The 23,535-nt window shown below is 51.0% G+C and overlaps 1 long non-coding RNA gene across 1 annotated transcript; it reads left to right on the top strand.

Moving 5' to 3' along the window:
- Positions 1-22,729: 22,729 nt before the first annotated feature.
- On the top strand, positions 22,730-23,385 carry LOC139831330 (uncharacterized). Its single transcript, XR_011746032.1, has 3 exons — positions 22,730-22,952; positions 23,032-23,166; positions 23,240-23,385. It is a non-coding gene; the product is annotated as an uncharacterized lncRNA (long non-coding RNA).
- The last annotated feature ends 150 nt before the right edge of the window (positions 23,386-23,535 follow it).

Genomic DNA, 23,535 nt, shown 5'->3' with positions numbered 1-23,535 from the left:
TACCATTGAGTTAGCAACCCAGATAAAAAAAGATCTTAGATACGATCGAAATCCAAAAATCAAACTCTTTCTTTACCCACACTCTCAAGCACTCTATGCCATAACCCACTACATTCTCCTCGGATGAGAAATAAGTCTCAAATGATAATTCATTAGGCCATCAAGTGGGATCTCATCTAAGTCCCACTTGTAATACATTTTCCTTTTTCTAGTGTAAAGTTTGACACAAAAATTTACACCAGAGAAGACAAAATACACTAAAAGTGAGATCCCACCGGGATCCCAACTTGAAACCCTATAATCCATATATATCTCAATCCTCTCGTTTTCAACACAATACATGGAATCGACAATTTGGAGCCACGCACTTCCACTTTATGGATTGTTTTCTTTGAAATTAGAAGTTTGTACAATTTTTAAACCATCATGAAATCCAACGTATTAGAACATTAGCAAATAATGGTACCTTGAGATATGTTAGTGCAATGATGAGAGACCATAACATACAAATCAACAAAACACTTAATTTCTTGATAAAAAAACATGTGAGAGCCCCGCGATGCAAATCGGTGTCCGCGAGCGTCCGTTTGCGTCTCGCGGCGGGCGCGAGAAAGATTGTTTTTGTTCGCGCGTCCGTTTGCGCCTGGGGGTGCCTCCAGCGGCCCGACACATTTCCGCGTCGGCATGAATTATGAAGTTTGAGAACAACAAAATAAAGAGTTTCAACAAAGTCATAGTTATTACATCTAAATTTTAAAAAGTCTACATGAAAATAACATGGTATTCCTGTAGGCATGGTCTTCATGGCCAGCCAATGCCCACTGATGCTCAATCAGATCCGTCTGCAGCCATTTGCACACGTTTTCGTCAGTGACTTCTACATTCATATGCAGATAGTTCTCCCAAGATAAAGCCCCAGGGAGTGGCGCAACCAGCTCACCTTGGAATTCCCAGTGGTTCTCATTGCGGCCATCAGGACGCTCGTTCTCAACGATCATGTTGTGCATGATGACGGAGCATGTCATCACCTCATGCATAGTCTTCAGCGACAATGTTCTTGCCGGGTGATGGACAATTGCCCACCGAGCTTGGATCACACCAAATCCGCGCTCCACATCTTTCCTACAAGTCTCTTGCATCTTGGCAAACCTCCTCGTCTTCTCAGAGTTTGGATTACGGATAGTCTTCACCAGTGTGGCCCAGTCAGCGTAGATGCCATCAGCAAGATAATATGGCTTGTCATATTCATTTCCATTGACCTCGTAGCTCACCCGAGGAGCTTTGCCTTGCATGAACCTGTTTGAAAACCGGTGATCGGTGCAACACATTGATGTCATTGTTGGAACCGGCCATGCCATAGAATGAATGTCAAATCCATAAATCTTGAGAACCCTGCTGTTGTGGGTATACTTCATGGGTGTAACCTCGACGGTGGCTAGATCCGGTAAACCCGGGTGGCCCATAGACGGTGATGGTGGCGTATGGCCCATCGGGCGGCCCAGTTGCTGTAGATCAAGATGGAGGAAGTCCAGCCCAGGGGCGAGGAGCTGGATCCACCGACCTACCCTGGAAGTCGGATCCGGCCTAGCCCATCAGGGGTAGCCAGATTCAGTATGGTGTATAAGGAAAGGCGGATCCTTGACGTGCACGGCAATGTAATATTCCGTAGTTAGGCAACTTGTATTCCGGCTAGGACTCTCCGTGTAAACCCTAGATCCTAGCGCCTTTATAAGCCGGATCCCGGGAGCCCTAGAGGACAACCACAACTCATTGTAACAACGCGAAAGCGCCCAGATAATTCTAGACAAGCAGCAGTAGGCCCTGTCATCGTGCATGTGTTCCGAAGCTGGGTAAATCGCGTACCACCGTCCTGAGGATTCTCCGCCCGATGGCCCCTAATTCTTCTTCCCTCCATGAGGATCCCTCCTCTGGAGTACCGTCGAATAGGCAACGACAGTTGGCGCCCACCATGGGGTGAGAGAGGCGTATGGAGGGCGGAACCGGGAGGGTTCCGCCATGGGAAGCTTCAACGACTCCATCGCTGTTGGGCGTGTCCTTTACGCCGGGAACTTTTCGATCGTCCCTCAGGACGAGTGCTGGATTCTGGCTAAGACGGACCCCGTCAAGCTCTCCATCGTCCCAATCGGCGGCGTTCACATCTTCATCAGCGAGACCGTCGATTCCGACGAAAACGCCCTGGTAAGTAACGCTGACACGACCGCCGCTGAGCAGAACGTAGTTGCGAAGATCCGATCTGAGTCGCAGGAACTTCCTAAGGAAGATTCCTCCTTAGATCAAGAAATTTCAAAACCCACCAAATCCGCCCCTGAGCAGGAAATTATTGTGGAAGACCAATGCAGATCCGCCTGGGTCTCCCAGGTGTTAGAGAAGCAAAGGTACCACTTCGTGCACTTCCTTGCACATACCGCAGGAACCGCCCCTCCTCAGGATGGAGCTAGACCCATGCAGGTTGAGGCTGCCGTAGACAGCGATACTCCGGATCATCATGAGGTTGCCGGAGACAACAACTCTCCGGATCAGCAAGAGGATGCCGGAGACAAAGAAGAGTCAATCCTCGACAACCTAAGCCCACTATCTGACGATGCGTCCTCCATGGATACAGAGTAATACAACTATGTTATGAAGGAGTTGGAGGATGAGGAGAAATTTGAGGCAGAATCCACCCCGCCAAAGCAGGTCCTCGCGACCCTAACTGGGCTGGAGAAAGGAACTGACGCAGAAGAAACTCCGCCCAACGCCGGAATTCCGGTGCCGTCAAATCCGGAGACCCCGCAACGAGTGCGCTATCGCATCGTGCCAGATCCTGGAGAAGGACGTGTCCTCGAATACGGGGAAGACATGTCCATAGAAGAGCTCGCTAGGGCAGCAGGCTGGGGTGCTATTGCGAACTCGGAAATCCTGGCCAAGCCAATAACTCCGGAAGATGCCGCAGACCCGGAAGCTCTAGAAGCCAAAAGGATTGAACTGTTGGCTACCGCTGAAAAGTTCTCCAATATCGCAGTAGTAATGCTGGAGGAAAGGCAAGAGGCGAAGGAGCTGATGGAAATAGTTGGGGAGCAAGAAAGCAGAACCACGGAATACCTGCTGAAGGCCAGAGCACTCAGAAATCGGTGGGAGACCATAGTAAGTGATGCCAACAGGGAGGCAGAAAGGATTCGCCATGAAGCTATTCGCCCCGGAAGATCAACTTTGAGAGCCCCACCAACCTTCAGCCGCTCGCAACTCCAAAAGATAACATGAAGAAGGCTGCGGAGATTCTGGCCAATAATGATGAAGAGATCGACCTTAACCACCTCCGCACACTTGTTGCTTCAGCAATGAAGCAACACAGTAAGGCAGATACTTCGCGTAGGATGGAATCCAACCCGGATCTATGTGTGTCCACCGCGCTAAAGAACGCCTCAGGAAGGGAGTGTCGTGACGAACAATCGCGCACCGGATCTACGGAGCGTAAAAGATACCCGTACCCTCGGAAACACCTCTGACGGAAAAAAACAAGGGAAAGGATCCGATGTATGCTGGCAGTGACAAGTACCAGAACTCGTCACCTCCGCCCCGGAACCCGCATCCTCCTCCGCCACCTCGCCAATGGAGTCCAGCTGGAAACGCCCGACCCCATGGGCCTGGTGGAATTAACATCCGTGACAACGCTGTTCCCCCGAGGAGCCGGAACAAGGAGCGCACGCATGAGCCTCGTCGGAGCCGGAACGACGAACGTGAGCCTGAGCCCCGCAGAAACCGGAACAAGGGAGGCGACCGCCATTATGGCGAAGGTAGCCACCGTAGCCGGAGTCAGCATCGTGAAGGACAAGGAGAATCTAAAGGCGGAAGCAAAAGTTCTCACCGGCCCCCTCATAGATCTCCTTCCCCACCGCCTAGTGGGGGAGGTGGAGGCAGAGGCAGAGGCGGAGGCCGAAGGTCTCGCTCCCGCTCAAAGTCTCCCACTCGAAACGGCTGGCGCGACGCACGGGAATGTCTCAACGAATATAGGACTGGGTACATAGGCCCAAAATGCTTTGCCAGGAGGATCCGAGAGGAACCAACGCCAAAATGCTTGAACCTCAAGCTACCCGGAAACATGAAGCCGTATGATGGCAGTGAGAGGCCCGATACCTGGATCGATGACTTCTTCAATGCAGTCAGCTTTGCCGAAGGGACTCCAATATGGTCTGCCGCATGCTCCAATTGTACCTTGTTGGCCCAGCCCATATTTGGCTCAACGACCTCGACGAAAATTCTATCTTTTGCTGGTTTAACCTGAAGGTCGCCTTTGAGAACCACTTCAGGGGCACCTATAAGAGGACCCTCCACGGCCAGCGATTTGCAGGCCTGCATCCAGAAGAAAAACGAAACCTCCCGAGCCTTCCTCTCTCGGTGGTTAGCAACAAGAAATGAGTGCGAGAACGTGGGTAACCGCACAGCAATGCTAGCTTTCATAGGTGGCTTGCAAAGAGGGGGGCTGCTCCGGCACAAACTAACCTGCCTTGTCAACGAGAATAAGCTGACGTTGGATGACATGATCGGCATCGCCAACACTCACACCGCCGTTGATGACGATGCAGGTGGAGAACTCTCAGCCACAGCCATACCCCTGCATCAGCAAAAGAAAAACCGAAATGGCAGCAGCAACAACAACAAGCGGAAGAACCCCTCTGATGACCAGAAGAGCGGCAGATCCGACATGGTTGCCATGACGTTCCAATACGGAGGCCAAGGAGGCGAAAGAGGCCGCGGCCGTGGTTGCGGAGCCGGCAGGGGCCAGCAGCGCGCTGACGAGGTCACCGCCGCTGGGTTCCGCGCTCCCCAAACCTAGCAAGAATACATGGATATCCCATGCCTAGCCCATATTGATCCGGCTACTGGCAAGTCATCCCACACCAATCGCAACTGCAAGTGGGTCAACGATCTGAAGACTGGCCTGTAAGCAGGATACAAGCGCGCCCGAAAGCACCGCCCACGCGGCAAAGGAGGCAAGGGCAAGAACAAGGATAAGGACGAGGATAGTTTCGAGGCGATGGAATAAGGTGAAGCTTCACCGGATCCCAAGGAGGGTTCTGCAACTAACAAATCCAATCCCTTCATCAAAAAGAGTGCAGGTGCATACCACACCTTCCTTGCAACTCCGACGGTCTGGGCCAAGAAATCAGCCCTCCGGGTCTTGAATGCCACGCTTCCGGCTGTGCCACAATATGTCAAGTGGTCGGAAAACCCATGCACCTTCGATAGGGCAGATCATCCAACTGTCATCCCCAAAGAGTGATATGCTTTGGTTGTGAGTCCCCGCATTCACGGGTATGACTTCTCCAAGTGCCTCATGGACGGCGGAGCCAGCCTGAACATCATGTACCTGGAGACTCTGGAGAAGATGAACCTTACCAAGGAGCAGCTCAAGCACAGCACAACAGAGTTACATGGTGTGGTTTCGGGTAAAAATGCAAACTCTCTGGGCAGCATCAAACTTCCCGTGGCCTTCGGCGATGTTAACAATTTCCGCGAAGAGATGATCACGTTTGAGGTTGTGCCATTCAAGAGCTCCTACCATGTCATTTTCGGCAGGCCCACCTACCACAAGTTTCATGCAAGGGCGTGTTACATCTACAATAAGCTCAAGATTCCGGGTCCTAACGGCATGATTACCGTATTCGGAGACTACAAGAAAGCTCGAGACTACGAGGAGGGCGAAGCCGCCTTTGCAGAATTTGTACTATCTGGAGAGGAGCTGCAAGGCTATAGGGCCGCGGTGGATCCGAATGAGATGCATACCACCAAGAAGCAGATCTCCGACCAGAAGACCTCGTTCAAGGCCGCGATAGACACCAAGAAGGTTGACCTCAAGGTAGGCGACAGTTCCAAGCAAGTGTCTGTCAGAGCTGGCCTGGACCCCAAATAGGAAGACGCGCTCATCGAGTTCCTGCGAGCTAACATGGATATCTTCGCATGACAACCTTCTGACATGTCCGGAGTACCAAGGGAACTCGCCAAGCACTACCTCAACATAAATCCGGGTGCAAAACCGGTGAAGCAAGCTATGTGACGCTTCGGAGACAAGAAGCGCCACGCCATATGATGGAATCAGCAAAGTTGCTAGAGGCGGGATTTGTAGTAGAAGTTATCCATACTGATTGGGTCACAAACCCCGTCCTTGTACCCAAATCTGAAATACTAAGAATGTGCGTCGATTACTCCGGCTGAATAAGCATTGTCCGACGGATCCGTTCCCCTTGTCGCGCACTGACCAAGTCATTGATTCGACGGCAGGGCGGAACTTCTGTGTTTTCTTGACGCATATTCCGGGTATCACCAGATTTGGATGAAGAAGTCCGACCAAAAGGTGACCTCGTTCATCACACCCTTTGGCACTTACTGCTATGTCACCATGTCTTTTGGTTTAAAAAATGCAAGTGCCACGTACCAGCGTACGATGCAGCGGTGCTTGAAGGACCAAATTGGCCGGAACATGCACGCTTACATCGACGACATCGCGGCCATGACCCGGAAAGGATCTGACTTGATCAACGATCTCACAGAAACCTTTGAAAATCTCCGACGGTACAAGATGATGTTGAATCTGCTGAACTGCCTTTTTGGCGTGCCAGAAGGAAAACTCCTTGGCTTCATTATATCTCAGATAGGTATTGAAGTAAACCCGGAAAAAATCAAGGCTATCCTGAACATCAAGAGGCCAACTTGTCTCAAAGATGCGCAACGATTAACTGGTTGCGTTGCTGCAATCAGTAGATTTGTTAGCCGTCTTGGCGAGAAGGCACTACCTTGTACAAACTGCTGAAGAAAACGGACAAAATTGTCTGGGACGACGCAACAGATGCAACACTTTAGGGGTTGAAGGACATACTCTCTTCCTCGCCTATCTTGGCAGCTTCGGATGAGTCAGAGGCTATGCTCCTCTACCTGGCATCTTCCAACAAGGTCATGAGTCTCGTTATCGTGTTGGAGCGAAAGGAAAAAGGTCATGAGTCTCGTTACCTGGCCTCCATGATCCAGATCTAGCCACCGTTGAATTGGCAACGACACCTGCCATCCAAATGGACAGTTCTTCCACTCCTAGTGCATGCAATCTATGTTGCCAATCATTCCTGGGAACCTTTAGACTCGTTGATAGACAACAACCACCTTGTATCCTTAACAGTTGGCTCCCTATAGTAATGATGTACGAACACGGCAATCATGACTCGGCAAAACCTGTACATGGCCTCAAGGCAGGTGCTCTCACCCATTCGAAGATACTCATCGAATATATGAACAACCATTCCATATGATAGCATGCGAATAGCCGCAGAGTATTTTTGGTAGGAGGTGAATCCTAGCGCACCTGTTGCATCGGGCCTGCATTGTAAGTAGGGGTCGTAGTGTCTGATGCCCCGGAGAATGACCATGAACAGCTCCCTTGACATCTTGTACCGGCACCGGAACATTTTTCCTTGAACACTGGATCGGTGAGGTGGAAGTAGTCCTTATGGAGCCGGAGCTGCCCTTCCACTCTGTTGCGCGGCAAGTTTTTTCATCGGCCCTTGACATAGCCCCGGTGCACCGGCCCCTGGTTTGAATTGAACTCGTGGATCATGGAGGACGTAGTAGTTGCCAATGTCTGTGTCGACTGATCGGACTCCTCGTCGGAAGAGGAGTCAACGACCTCCGCGCGGAACTTATCCAGCATGTGTAACATGTCCATCTGTGTGGGTACGAATGGTGGATCAACGGCCGCGCACAATAGCGCCAAAAACAGGAGAAGACACCTACCAGCGCAATTGATCGAACAGGTCGTGGGCGGCGCGGAAGGGCGGTGCAACCGGCAACGTTTGGCCCCAAAACAGCCGGCAGGTACGCGCCGGAGCCAACCCCGAGTACGATCCTGCTCTCCCGTGCAGCGAGAACCGAGCCGACGGTGAGTACTGCGGCGCTGCTACGGTACGGCGGCGGGTGGGGTTGGGGTGGTGGCGTCGCACTAGGGTAGCAGAGAAGGGGAAAAGAAGCAAATCGAAGCGGTCGATTTCGCTGTCCCTGACTTGCGGGACCGGGTAAGAAAAGGAAAACCCGGCGTGACCGCGGAGCGTCCGCGGAGACGCAAACCTGACGCATATTTAGGCCAGTCTTGCGTCGCCGCAGACGGTTCGGTCACTTTGCATCGCCCCACTGGAGCAGGGCCCAGACGCATTTTCGGTCACGACGGACGCAAACGGTCGCTCAGCGTCCGTTTGCGTCGCCCCGTTGTAGATGCCCTGAGAAATGGTAAGTGAGAAGAACAATATATTTCTAAGATAAAAAATTGTATAGTAAATGCAAAAAACATATTATCAGTCTAACAAAATATTTTACATGCAAGTCGGCTTGTAAGGTTAGTTATGAACTTTAATCTTCTCATATTATGTCTTCACATTTTCACCCGCGAAAATGGTTACACGGGATGTTACACTACGGGAGAGCCGGCATGTGCCGACGGCCACCCGATGTGCCGACGGCCAAATGTCGGGACCGTCGGCACAGAAACCCTCGTCGACCGGCGACGGAGTGGACCGTCGGCACAGGCCGGCCGTCGGCACACTACACGTTCTACCGACGGTCACCGTCGACGCAACAGCGGCCGTCGGCACAAAAATATGGCGCCCGAAGGTCACCGTCGGCACAGATTCACCCGTCGGCACAGGCGACGATAGGTGGGCCCAGCCGTTAGGCTGTCACGGCGCCGTCTAGGCTATGCCGACGGTCACCGTCGGCGCAACCGCGGCCGTCGGCCCAGAGCCTGACAACTGGGTCCCTTCCCCTGCTGTGCCGACGGTGACCCACGGCACAACCTCGGCCGTCGGCACAACAAATGATGCCCCACCTTTTTTTAACATTTTCTAGTACATATAATTGTTAATCCCAATCATTTTTATTTGTTTATTTCTTTCTTACTGCTAGTTTGGCGAACCCCTTTGCGGAAAACCTATATATGTATAAGGGCGGTATAAGGGCACAAAAGTGATATACTTAAGAACTTAAGACCCAGACACGATACAAAACACTTAAATAACTAGACTCACACACATACCAAAGCGCTTACAGAACTAGACCCACACACGAACCGAAACAATTAAAGAACTACACCCACACAGAGGAACCAAAACACTTAAAGAAACTACACCCACACACATGAACCAAAACACTTAAAGAACTAGACCCACACACAAACCAAAGCATTTAAAGAACTACACCCACACACGAACAAAGCACTTAACACTGGGTCGACACATGACCCGCTAGACACACGGACTCGACACACACACATATTAATCAGAGAAGTCGAAATCTTCATCCTCGCTGGGGGTGTCCTCTGAAGCGGTGGTTGTGAGGTTCCACGACCACCATTCATCATTCTCCCCCCATGTCGACGCCTCTCCTTTGGCGTACTCTGCTTCAACCTCGGCCTTTCTCTGCCGCTTTCCCGCCCTCCTCTCTCTCCTGTACGTCTGCTTCTCCTTCCAGAATGCGCGCGTTGCCTCGACGTCTCCGGGATGGTCTCTGCGCCACTGTGCCATGAACTGCTCGTCTGCCTCGGTGGTATCAATCCACCGCTGGCCAGCCCTGTACCGCCGCGCTTCACCCTGTGAGCGAAGTAGCGGCTCAGTAGAGAGACTCTGAGCTTCCGTCAGAGACCTGACCTCCGGGAAGTTCATTTCGTGGCTCGGCCGGCCAAACCTCCAAGCCGCAACGTCGTATGCGCGGGCAGCAGCCTCCTTCGTGTAGAAGGTGCCCAGCCACACACGCGTACCACCGGCGGTGATTTCAGCCGCGAAATGTCCCGCAGGCCGCAGGCGAACGCCGATGAAGCCCGTGTTGCTACGGCGACGAGGAGCCATCTCAGCGGCAGCTCAGCTCAGAGGATTTTGTGGTTCTATTGGATGAGAGAAGTGATGAAGGGAGAATTGTTGCTGGTGCTGTTAGTGGAGAAGCCATGGCTATATATAGGCCGACAAGGGGCTGAAACGGCGGGAAAACATGGCGGGAGAGAATGGGCGGGAAAGGGTGGGCGGGAAAAAAGGGCGGGAGAGAAGCAGCGGGAAAGGGTGGGCGGGAAAAAAAGGGCGGGAGAGAAGCAGCGGCAAAGGGTGGGCGGGAAAAAAAGGGCGAGAGAGAAGCAGCGGGAAAGGGTGGGCGGGAAAAAAGGGCGGGAGAGAAGGAGCGGGAAAGGGTGGGCGGGAAAAAAGGGCGGGAGAGAAGCAGCGGGAAAGGGTGGGCGGGAAAAAAAGGGCAGGAGAGAAGTAGCACGAAAGGGATGCAGTCTCAGGGAATGGCCCCAAAAGTTGTGTCTGTCCACATGGCATGCACAAAAGTGATTTGAGATGGTTCTATATCCAATGCTACCCCCTCCGGGTGTGCCCGGCTTCTCGGACATGGGGTTCCTACACTTAGGCAGATTCTGCATGTATAGGGGGAACTCCCTCGGAGGTGAACCGGAGAGAACCTTGGGATCATATGGGATGATCCTTGTTTCCACATGTACCTATGACCTAACCAAGCTCAAACGTAGGCATACGCCCACCGGGGGAACCCCGATGGGATGCAGTCAAAGGGGTAGACGGCGCGGTCAACAGAACTAGGGTTTCGTCAGAAATCGAGCATCGGACCTAGGGAATGGCCCCAAAAGTTGTGTGTGTCCACATGGCATGCACAAAAGTGATTTGAGATGGTTCTATATCCAATGCTACCCCCTCCGGGTGTGCCCGGCTTCTCGGACATGGGGTTCCTCCACTTAGGCAGATTCTGCATGTATAGGGGGGAACTCCCTCGGAGGTGAACCGGAGAGAACCTTGGGATCATATGGGATGATCCTTGTTTCCACATGTACCTATGACCTAACCAAGCTCAAACATAGGCATACGCCCACCGGGGGAACCCCGATGGGATGCAGTCAAAGGGGTAAACGGCGCGGTCAACAGAACTAGGGTTTCGTCAGAAATCGAGCATCAGACCTAGGGAATGGCCCCAAAAGTTGTGTGTGTCCACATGGCATGCACAAAAGTGATTTGAGATGGTTCTATATCCAATGCTACCCCCTCCGGGTGTGCCCGGCTTCTCGGACATGGGGTTCCTACACTTAGGCGGTCTGCATGTATAGGGGGAACTCCTCGGAGGTGAACCGGAGAGAACCTTGGGATCATATGGGATGATCCTTGTTTCCACATGTACCTATGACCTAACCAAGCTCAAACGTAGGCATACGCCCACCGGGGAACCCCGATGGGATGCGATCAAAGGGGTAGACGGCGCGGTCAACGTAACTAGGGTTTCGTCGGAAATCGAGCATCGGACATAGGGAATGGCCCCAAAAGTTGTGTGTGTCCACATGGCATGCACAAAAGTGATTTGAGATGGTTCTATATCCAATGCTACCCCTCCGGGTGTGCCCGGCTTCTCGGACATGGGGTTCCTACACTTAGGCGTATTCTGCATGTATAGGGGGAACTCCCTGAGGTGAACCGGAGAGAACCTTGGGATCATATGGGATGATCCTTGTTTCCACATGTACCTATGACCTAACCAAGCTCAAACATAGGCATACGCCCACCGGGGAAACCCCGATGGGATGCGATCAAAGGGTAAACGGCGCGGTCAACGTAACTAGGGTTTTGTCGTAAATCGAGCATCGGACCTAGGGAATGGCCCCAAAAGTTGTGTGTGTCCACATGGCATGCACAAAAGTGATTTGAGATGGTTCTATATCCAATGCTACCCTCCGGGTGTGCCCGGCTTCTCGGACATGGGGTTCCTACACTTAGGCGATTCTGCATGTATAGGGGGAACTCCTCGGAGGTGAACCGGAGAGAACCTTGGGATCATATGGGATGATCCTTGTTTCCACATGTACCTATGACCTAACCAAGCTCAAACGTAGGCATACGCCCACCGGGGGAACCCCGATGGGATGCAGTCAAAGGGGTAGACGGCGCGGTCAACAGAACTAGGGTTTCGTCAGAAATCGAGCATCGGACCTAGGGAATGGCCCCAAAAGTTGTGTGTGTCCACATGGCATGCACAAAAGTGATTTGAGATGGTTCTATATCCAATGCTACCCCCTCCGGGTGTGCCCGGCTTCTCGGACATGGGGTTCCTACACTTAGGCAGATTCTGCATGTATAGGGGGAACTCCCTCGGAGGTGAACCGGAGAGAACCTTGGGATCATATGGGATGATCCTTGTTTCCACATGTACCTATGACCTAACCAAGCTCAAACGTAGGCATACGCCCACCGGGGAACCCGATGGGATGCGATCAAAGGGGTAGACGGCGCGGTCAACGTAACTAGGGTTTCGTCAGAAATCGAGCATCGGACCTAGGGAATGGCCCCAAAAGTTGTGTGTGTCCACATGGCATGCACAAAAGTGATTTGAGATGGTTCTATATCCAATGCTACCCCCTCCGGGTGTGCCCGGCTTCTCGGACATGGGGTTCCTACACTTAGGCGGTCTCGCATGTATAGGGGGGAACTCCCTCGGAGGTGAACCGGAGAGAACCTTGGGATCATATGGGATGATCCTTGTTTCCACATGTACCTATGACCTAACCAAGCTCAAACATAGGCATACGCCCACCGGGGGAACCCCGATGGGATGCAGTCAAAGGGGTAAACGGCGCGGTCAACAGAACTAGGGTTTTGTCAGAAATCGAGCATCAGACCTAGGGAATGGCCCCAAAAGTTGTGTGTGTCCACATGGCATGCACAAAAGTGATTTGAGATGGTTCTATATCCAATGCTACCCCCTCCGGGTGTGCCCGGCTTCTCGGACATGGGGTTCCTACACTTAGGCGGATTCTGCATGTATAGGGGGAACTCCCTGAGGTGAACCGGATAGAACCTTGGGATCATATGGGATGATCCTTGTTTCCACATGTACCTATGACCTAACCAAGCTCAAACGTAGGCATACGCCCACCGGGGGAACCCGATGGGATGCGATCAAAGGGGTAGACGGCGCGGTCAACGTAACTAGGGTTTCGTCAGAAATCGAGCATCGGACCTAGGGAATGGCCCCAAAAGTTGTGTGTGTCCACATGGCATGCACAAAAGTGATTTGAGATGGTTCTATATCCAATGCTACCCCTCCGGGTGTGCCCCGCTTCTTGGACATGGGGTTACTACACTTAGGCCGATTCTCGCATGTATAGGGGGAACTCCCTCGGAGGTGAACCGGAGAGAACCTTGGGATCATATGGGATGATCCTTGTTTCCACATGTACCTATGACCTAACCAAGCTCAAACGTAGGCATACGCCCACCGGGGAACCCCGATGGGATGCGATCAAAGGGGTAGACGGCGCGGTCAACGTAACTAGGGTTTCGTCGTAAATCGAGCATCGGACCTAGGGAATGGCCCCAAAAGTTGTGTGTGTCCACATGGCATGCACAAAAGTGATTTGAGATGGTTCTATATCCAATGCTACCCCCTCCGGGTGTGCCCGGCTTCTCGGACATGGGGTTCCTACACTTAGGCAGATTCTGCATGTATAGGGGGAACTCCCTCGGAGGTGAACCGGAGAGAACCTTGGGATCATATGGGATGATCCTTGTTTCCACATGTACCTATGACCTAACCAAGCTCAAACGTAGGCATACGCCCACCGGGGGAACCCCGATGGGATGCAGTCAAAGGGGTAGACGGCGCGGTCAACAGAACTAGGGGTTCGTCAGAAATCGAGCATCGGACCTAGGGAATGGCCCAAAAAGTTGTGTGTGTCCACATGGCATGCACAAAAGTGATTTGAGATGGTTCTATATCCAATGCTACCCCCTCCGGGTGTGCCCGGCTTCTCGGACATGGGGTTCCTACACTTAGGCGGTCTGCATGTATAGGGGGAACTCCCTCGGAGGTGAACCGGAGAGAACCTTGGGATCATATGGGATGATCCTTGTTTCCACATGTACCTATGACCTAACCAAGCTCAAACGTAGGCATACGCCCACCGGGGGAACCCCGATGTGATGCAGTCAAAGGGGTAGACGGCGCGGTCAACAGAACTAGGGTTTCGTCAGAAATCGAGCATCGGACCTAGGGAATGGCCCAAAAAGTTGTGTGTGTCCACATGGCATGCACAAAAGTGATTTGAGATGGTTCTATATCCAATGCTACCCCCTCCGGGTGTGCCCGGCTTCTCGGACATGGGGTTCCTACACTTAGGCAGATTCTGCATGTATAGGGGGGAACTCCCTCGGAGGTGAACCGGAGAGAACCTTTGGATCATATGGGATGATCCTTGTTTCCACATGTTCCTATGACCTAACCAAGCTCAAACGTAGGCATACGCCCACCGGGGGAACCCCGATGGGATGCGATCAAAGGGGTAGACGGCGCGGTCAACGTAACTAGGGTTTCGTCGAGAAATCGAGCATCGGACCTAGGGAATGGCCCCAAAAGTTGTGTGTGTCCACATGGCATGCACAAAAGTGATTTGAGATGGTTCTATATCCAATGCTACCCCCTCCGGTGTGTCCGGCTTCTCGGACATGGGGTTCCTACACTTAGGCATTCTGCATGTATAGGGGGAACTCCTCGGAGGTGAACCGGAGAGAACCTTGGGATCATATGGGATGATCCTTGTTTCCACATGTTCCTATGACCTAACCAAGCTCAAACGTAGGCATACGCCCACCGGGGGAACCCCGATGGGATGCAGTCAAAGGGGTAGACGGCGCGGTCAACAGAACTAGGGTTTCGTCAGAAATCGAGCATCGGACCTAGGGAATGGCCCCAAAAGTTGTGTGTGTCCACATGGCATGCACAAAAGTGATTTGAGATGGTTCTATATCCAATGCTACCCCCTCCGGGTGTGCCCGGCTTCTCGGACATGGGGTTCCTACACTTAGGCAGATTCTGCATGTATAGGGGGGAACTCCCTCGGAGGTGAACCAGAGAGAACCTTGGGATCATATGGGATGATCCTTGTTTACACATGTACCGATGACCTAACCAAGCTCAAACGTAGGCATACGCCCACCGGGGAACCCCGATGGGATGCAGTCAAAGGGGTAGACGACGCGGTCAACAGAACTAGGGTTTCGTCAGAAATCGAGCATCAGACCTAGGGAATGGCCCCAAAAGTTGTGTGTGTCCACATGGCATGCACAAAAGTGATTTGAGATGGTTCTATATCCAATGCTACCCCCTCCGGGTGTGCCCGGCTTCTCGGACATGGGGTTCCTACACTTAGGCAGATTCTGCATGTATAGGGGGGAACTCCCTCGGAGGTGAACCGGAGAGAACCTTGGGATCATATGGGATGATCCTTGTTTACACATGTACCTATGACCTAACCAAGCTCAAACGTAGGCATACGCCCACCGGGGGAACCCCGATGGGATGCAGTCAAAGGGGTAGACGACGCGGTCAACAGAACTAGGGTTTCATCAGAAATCGAACATCGGATCTAGGGTTTAGGGTTAGGGTTAGGATTAGTGTTAGTATTTGAGATGATATATTATGTTCTTATTATTTGGAATAAATAGTGATAATGTTTATTTTTAGAAACTAAAAAAATAAAAAAAAACTTGTGCCGACGGTCACCGTCGGCACAACCTAAACCCTATTATTTGAGATGATATAGTATTAGTATTAAAGATGATATATTATGTTTTTATTATTTGGAATAAATAGTGACAATGTTTATTTAAAAAAATAAAAAAAAATAAAAAAAAATAAAAAAAGTGTGCCGACGGTCCTGGCCGTCGGCACACAAACCCACTTAAGTGGGGTCGACGCGGGGCTGCCTCATCCCCACATAGACCGCCCCCCGCGCCCACACCCCACGCCCTGCCCCCCGCGCGCGCCGCCGCCGCCATGCCCTCGCGCGCCGCCGTCCTCCCGGCCGCGCCGCGCTGCGCCGCCGCTGCCCGCCGCCGCTTCGCCGCACCGCCACCGCCTGCCCCGCGCCGCCGCCATCCCCCCTCCCCAGCCCGCGCCACGCCCTGCCCCAGCGCCGCCGCCTGCCCGCCCGCCGCCGTCCTCCTGCCGCTGCCGCTGCCTCAAGGCGTCCCGCCGCAGCCAGCCCGGCCTCAGACACCCGGTGCCGCGCCGTCCAAGACAGCACGGCCATGGTAAGGATGTTCTTTTTTTTAGCTTTTTAGTATTTGCAATTAGCTAGCTAATTGTAATTGTAATGTAATGTAAATTTGCAAATTGAAATTGAAATGAAGTAAAGAATTGAAATATAATTGTAATTGTAAATTTGCAAATTGAAATAGAATTTGCAAATTGAAATTGAAATGAAGTAAAGAATTTGGAAATGGAAATTGAAATTGTAATGTAAATTGAAATGAAAATGAAGGAATAGAAATGGAAATTGAAATTTGCATTGACAATTTTTTATTATTTTAAATAGGTCCCGTAGTGAGCACCCCGCGTGACGACCCCGGATCTTGCGGCGCATAGCTACGGTCGTCGACATCGCCGGTTGTTCGACTACTTCCTCTACAGTCGAGGGTGAGCTGAATTGCCGACTCCCCCTCCACATTTTTTATGTCATTAGATTTAATTTCCCCATCAAGTCGCGTAACCTAGGTGTCAATTCCCGTCCGCAAGCGTTACGCGGATAAATATGCATTAGTGGTCAGCATATTTTGAACCGTAACGCTTGTGGCATTTACGGGACAGTCGCCGGACCCGTAGTTGGGTACGTTTTCCATGTTCTGCTCGGGTGCGAGACAGGATTTCGTCAGCGCCTCCCTGTTGTTCTCCGGATGCACATCCTCTCGACTTTTTGCTGAGACGTGTATCGGGAGAGCAGCGGGGAGGTGCTGCCGAAATTCTGTCTCGCACCCGAGCAGAACGTGGAGAACGTACCCAACTACGGGTCCGGGGGCTGCTAGGAGCCCACCTAGTAGAGATGTAGGTTGATGCACGCGTTTTTGCCGGTAGAAAAATAAAAATATGATGCATTCAATTTCATGCTACTATTTGTTGTTTGTCACGCAATAAAGCAGGATGGCTGATAATGAGTGGATGTACAGTGGCTGTGTTAGTTCGACTCAAGTGACAGATGAATGGAAATGGAAGACCGATTTGTTAGTGAAGGAGTTAGCTCGTGGTTCGAAGGGGATTGTTCGTCCCCGTTGCCCTTGCAATGTCTGCAGGAGGCATCATCCTAAGGATATTCTAGAGATGACTAAACACCTTTGGGTATATGCGTGACTACGACCCGCCGGTCGACTTTTCTCGGCACGAACGTGATAGAGGTGAGGTGATGCGGCAGCGGATCGATGGCAATGAGAACGATGGCATCTTAAACTTGCTAGATGATCTTCGGGATGCTGACATGCCAGAGTTACCATGGGACGAACAATCTGAACCGGAGGAACCGCCTGAACCGGAGGGACCGCCACAACCGGAGGAACTTCCAGAGGAGGAACCTGAGCCAACCGCGAGGGCCTTCATTGATATGATGGCCTCAGCTAGGAGGCCTCTATACCCGGGTGCAAAAATGTCTCAACTTGATGGCATCACGCAGTTGCTAGCCGACAAGTGCATGTTTGAGAGTACTCGAGCATCCTTTGAAAAGACTCTGAACACAGTAGGTAACATGTTGCCTGAAGGTCATTGCTTGCCCAAGACCATGTACGAAACAAAGAAAATCTTGAAAGCATTGAAAATGGATTATGCAACATATGATGTCTGTCCAAAACTTTGCCTTTTGTTTTGGAAAGACTATGCGGATGACAAGTACTGTGCCAAGTGTGGTCACTCTAGGTATCATGAGGTAGATGTAGGCAATGGTCAGAAGAGGTAGACAAAAGTAGCCATAAAGATTCTTCGTTATCTCCCATTCATCAAAAGAATCCATCGGCTTTACATGTTCGAGGAGACTGCCAAGCAGATGACATGGCATAAGACCGGGATAAGATTGCAGGACGAGAAGAAACGGGTACCCATGGTACATCCATCTGATGGTCAATCATGGAAGCACTTCGATGAAAAGCACCCAAATGAGGCAAGTGAGGCTCGGAATGTTAGAATTGCGATAGCAACCGATGGATTCAACCCATATGGTATGTCGACTGCCGCGTACAGCTGCTGGCCCATGTTTGTTATTCCGCTCAATCTCCCTCCTGGAGTCGTAATGCAAAGGAAGAACATATTCTTGTTGATGATCCTTCCAGGGCCTGAATATCCAGGGAAGAAATTGAGTGTCTTAATGCAACCACTTGTGGATGATTTGCACCACTCGTGGCATCATGGTACATTGACATACGACCAAGCATCAAAGAGAAACTTCATCATGAAAGTTTGGTTCCACTATTCGATGCATGACCTACCCGGGTACGCCCTATTCTGTGGGAATAGTACAGCTGGTAAGTTTCCATGCCCAGTGTGCAGGCACGAACTAGAATTCAGGCACCTAAAAGCTGGACACAAATATGTTGCCTTTGACAAACACCGCAAGTTCCTCAGTCCAGGGCATCGGTTCAGATCTGACAAGAAAAACTTCACGAAAGGCGTAGTTGTCCTTGAACATAAAGAAATACCAAAGTTCAATGGTGCAACTGTTGATGCTGAGCTACGTGCTCTCCAGCCTAGTAAGGAACCCGGCCACCAATTTGAGGGATATGGTAAAACGCACAACTGGACTCACATAGCAGGCATAACAGAGCTCGATTATTACAAGGACCTTGAACTTCCCCATAATATCGATATGATGCACACCGAAAAGAATTGCGGGGAGGCATTCCTTAACACCTGCTGCAACATACCAGGCAAGTCAAGGGATAATGTTTCAGCTAGAGTCGATATTGAGGAGATATGTGACAGGGTGGCTCTACACATGCAGCCTCCTGAGGGCAATCGAAAAGGTTGGTTAAAGCCGCATGCCAAGTACTGTCTTGATAGCACCGACAAGAAGGAGGCATTTACGTGGCTCAAATATGACGTGATGTTCCCTGATGGTTATTGTTCGAATATGAGTAAGGGAGTCAATCTTGCTACAGGAAAAATAAACGGGCTCAAGAGTCACGACTATCATATATGGATTGAGCGGCTGATGCCGGTGATGCTTCGAGGGTATCTCCCCGATCATGTCTGGCGAGTGCTTGCGGAGGTGAGCCATTTTTTCCGCACGGTCTGTGCTAAGCAGATATGTACCGAGGTGATTGAGAAGCTGCAGGAGCAAGTGCCGGACATGCTATGCAAGTTAGAGATGATATTCCCCCCAGGCTTCTTCACTCCGATGTTACATCTCATCGTGCATCTCGCCAACGAGGCACTCTTGGGGGGACCGGTGCGAGATCGTTGGCAGTTTTGTATTGAGAGGGAGTTCAAATATATTCGGTACAAATGTGGAAACAAAAATAAGATTGAAGCATGCATAGCTGAGGCAACTCTCCTCCATGAGATGGCAGACGCCACGACAATGTACTATGCCAATGATGTGCCCACTAAGCATAACCCGGTCGCTCGGTACAATTCCGACGAGCCCAAGCGTGACCCAAAGCTCTTGCTCTTCCAATATCCCGGTGGCAAGGCCGGTGCCTCAAAAGTGGAGAACATTTCACCAGAAGAGAAGGATTGCATAATGCTTTACGTGCTTATGAACATGGAGGAAGTGGTCGATTTCATGAGGTAAAATGATGAACCAATTACTTTGCAACCAGTAACTTGGTTTTGGTCTAATACGTATTTTCTCCTTTCAGCCAATTCCATGATGAAATGTGGTCAGGAAGAAATGGTCCCACTCCCACGCAGTGGTACACTCTTCTGAAAGAGGGTGCCCCGCCCTTAAATAAAAGCTTCGTGAACTGGTTCCATGAAAAAGTAATTTCTCAAATGTTCCTCTTACTTTGCAATCCGTGACTTGTCTTATTACACGTAACTAATGCACAGAATAATCTGAACTGAACTTGTAGGGAGCTGATCCCAACGTTGAGATGACAGACGAGTTGAGATGCGTTTCCCAGGGTTTTAACCGTAGAGTCCATACGCATGAGAAGTATGATGTAAATGGGTATCGCTTCCATACCGAGTTTCACCAGAAGAACCGGCCTAATGCAAAAACAATAAATACTGGGGTCTACACCCGCGGAGCCGATGATCTTGATTACTATGGAAGGTTACAAAAGGTATACGAGTTGACGTTCAACAACGCAAACATAGAACTCAAGCTCTTTGTGTTCAAATGCCACTGGTTTGACCCACACGGTGGAATGAGAAGCACCCCCTCCATTGGTTTAGTTGAAGTTAGGCCTACAACCACCTACAACGGATCCGACGTCTATGTTGTGGCTCACCAAACCAAGCAAGTTTATTATTTGTCCTACCCATGTCAGAATGAGGAACTCATGGGCTGGGAAGTCGTGTTCCAGGTATCGCCATATGGTAAGCTACCCATCCCCTCCGAGGACGATTACAACAACATTGACCCGGTAACATATGAGGGAATTTTCTATCAAGAGGAAGAGCAGTTCGGGGACCTTCAAATAGACATAGGTCTTCAGGATCTCCACAACGATGTACAAATGCGTGGTGAGACCGTGGTGGACCTGAAGGACATAGCTATGCTCACCAAGCGCCATGCGAACAAAGACAACATTGTCGAGACTCAACCGAAACCCAATGCCGACCATGAATACTCATATGATACTGATTTTGATAGTGAGGCTGAGAACCCAATGCCTAGAGATGAGAGTGGTGATGAATGGTGAGGGTCTTTTATGCTTAGTACCTACATTATCATTATGCTTAATACATACATTTGTCATTATGCTTAGCACCTACATTATCATTATGCTTAATACATACATTTGTCATTATGCTTAGTACCTACATTATCATTATGCTTAATACATACATTTGTCATTATGCTTAGTACCTACATTGTCATTATGCTTAATACCTACATTTTTCATTATGCTTAGTACCTACATTTGTCATTATGCTTAGTGTTTACTCATTTTCAACATGCTTATTAATTATTTTCTCTTTTCTTATGCAGGTAATTGCCCAATATGAGCGGACGGAAGGCATCATCGAGCTCCTTGCTTGATCAGATGCATCAGCGGAAGCCAGGGCCGGGTGCTTCCAGACGGAGTGGAAGACCCATTGTTCCCACCCGGCGTTACGAAGACGCGGACGGAGGACGGGGAGGACGAGGGGGTGGACGAGGGGGTGGACGAGCTGGAGGACGAGTGGGAGGACGAGCTGGAGGACGAGGGGGAGGACGAGCTGGAGGACGAGGGGGGATGCACAGCTCCTTCTAGCTGACATTCCCTCTGCTTCTGGCTCAGTGGCTTCACAGTCTATGGACGAGGAGGAGGACACTAGGGAGGAGGAGGAGGACACTAGGGAGGAGGAGGAGGAGTCTAGGGACGAGGAGGCTTCGACGGAGATGGCTCCGAAGAAGTTGCGGATTCGTGGGGAAGCGCAGGTTCCCGATGAGAGTAAGGAACCTGCTACGGAGGATGAGAAGTGGCTCCTTGTCCTAGGAAAGATAGAGTAAGTAGTAAGGTGATTTCATTTTCGTTATGACACTTAGCATTTTCTAATGTTTGATAATTGTGCAGTAATTTCACATATACGGGGAAGAATGTCCGCGTGCCAGGGAGTCTGATTGGAGCTGCTATTAGGAAGTACTGGCCGGGGATGTACACTCCGGTCCTTGGGGGCGAGTCCAAGCTAGCCTACACTTGGGAAGACTTTGAGATAGCGCCTTACCCTGGCTTTACTTCCGCCGCCGACGCCGTGATCAAGAAGTTTTGGGTACGTAATGCATACTCTTTGGGTTTCGTTCATATGTAGTTGATAACCCCACCGTGATAACTCATGCCTCTCACACTTTCTGTTATGCTTGATTGCAGCGCAATTATAGGGTGGCGACTGAGCATAAGGAGAGGGCGGATGTGATCCTCCGTAACATGTGTCGGAAGTTGATACGGCAGCAGTGGTACAACCAGAGGATCACGTGCATCGGCCACTTCTATGCTGAGCAGGGCGTAAGGTACACAAAGCCTGAGATTGTGCAGGGACTCGCCCCGGCTATGAAGATAGAGGACTTCATGTCGGTAAGTAATTGTCAATGCGATTCTATGTACTGCGGCTAACTTGCAACTATATTGTTTGTTCTTCAAATGAGTTTTGATTTTGCAAAGTTGTACCACATTGGGCTGATAATAATAAGAGGGCCGCCTTCATGGAGTTGGTCAAGAATTGGGTCGGCGAACACCCCTATTTCAAGGCCCAGAGCGAACGGAACAAGCCCAACCGTGGGCATCGGGGAACACACAAAGGCGGGGAGCAGCGGCACCGATCGCTATCGGAGCGTCTGGTACATATAAAAATGGAACAAGCTGCATTTTTTTGATTTTCGATGATATGCATAACATTTGTTTTGTGATGCAGGGGAAGGAGCTCGGGAGGGAACTTGGTGAGATGGAAGCGTGGACGCACATGAAGCTGGTGACGCCCGGTCCGAACGAGCCTCGGCCCGCGCCTGAGATGTACTACGGCAAGGCCAAAGAGAGTAAGGAAAGATACTGCGAGGAGTACGCCAAGCTCCATCCAGAGGTGGAGGACCCTATGACCGAGCCGGTTGACGAGGTGGCGATGATGCTGGCGGGTACGGCCAGCCGCATGGACGTCCCGCTCGCCTTGTCAGGGGTTTCAAGACTCGAGGAACTTCATGCAGATCAAGGCTACCCTCCTCCGGCAGCCTACGCTACCTCCTCGCGGACTACATGCCGTTCTCGGGTAGAGGTAGATGTAAGTCATCCACACTTTCATCCTCTGTTTTGACTCTTGTTCCTGAATGGCTATGTTGATGAGACGCATTATTTCTGAAATTGTAGACTCAGCTCGAGGAGGCCTATGCAGTAGCTTACGAGGAGTATCTCGAGAAGATTAAGGAGCATGACCTTGTGAAAGATGCCTATGTCCAGTGGACGAGCAACCAGATGGCGGTAAGTTTCAATCTCTATGGTTGCAAAACATCATAAGTCCCCATGTTTGAATCTGAGCTATCTCTCCCGTTTCTTGCAGAGTTTCACTCGGTTCATGATGACTGGAGTGCGAGAGGAACCACTCCCAGAGCCACCTCATCCGGGGCCGACGCCAGTGTTCCCGTCCAAGGAGGAGTTCTATATCATGTACAAGCGTCAGCGTCAGTTGACCCCGGTAAGTTGCTAACTTGGCTAAGTTGCTAACTTGGTGTGACATGGCTAAGTTGCTAACTCCCTCCAACATGTAGGGATTGGGAGAATCCGGGAACGACGCTCCTGATGGTACGCCGATGCACCCCGGTCGCTGTTCTCCTGGTGCTTCTGCCGAACCTCGGCATGGTTCTGCTTCCGGTGGCTCTCGTCGTGGTTCTACCTCCCCGAGCACCGTCGAAATACAGCGGCCTCGCTTCACCCACTCGGAGCTAGATCGTCTCTCGGGTGGTGCACCACCATAGTTTCTACATTGTACTAGCACATGATGACACGCTTCATCTTTGTAGTGGATCCCGTGTATGTACCATGGTCTTGTATGCTATATTTGTGC

The sequence above is a fragment of the Lolium perenne genome, chromosome 5, assembly GCF_019359855.2.
Source record: "Lolium perenne isolate Kyuss_39 chromosome 5, Kyuss_2.0, whole genome shotgun sequence".
Lineage (NCBI taxonomy): Eukaryota > Viridiplantae > Streptophyta > Magnoliopsida > Poales > Poaceae > Lolium > Lolium perenne.
Note: the sequence above shows the minus strand (reverse complement) of the source record. Positions and strands in the feature narration are given on the sequence as shown.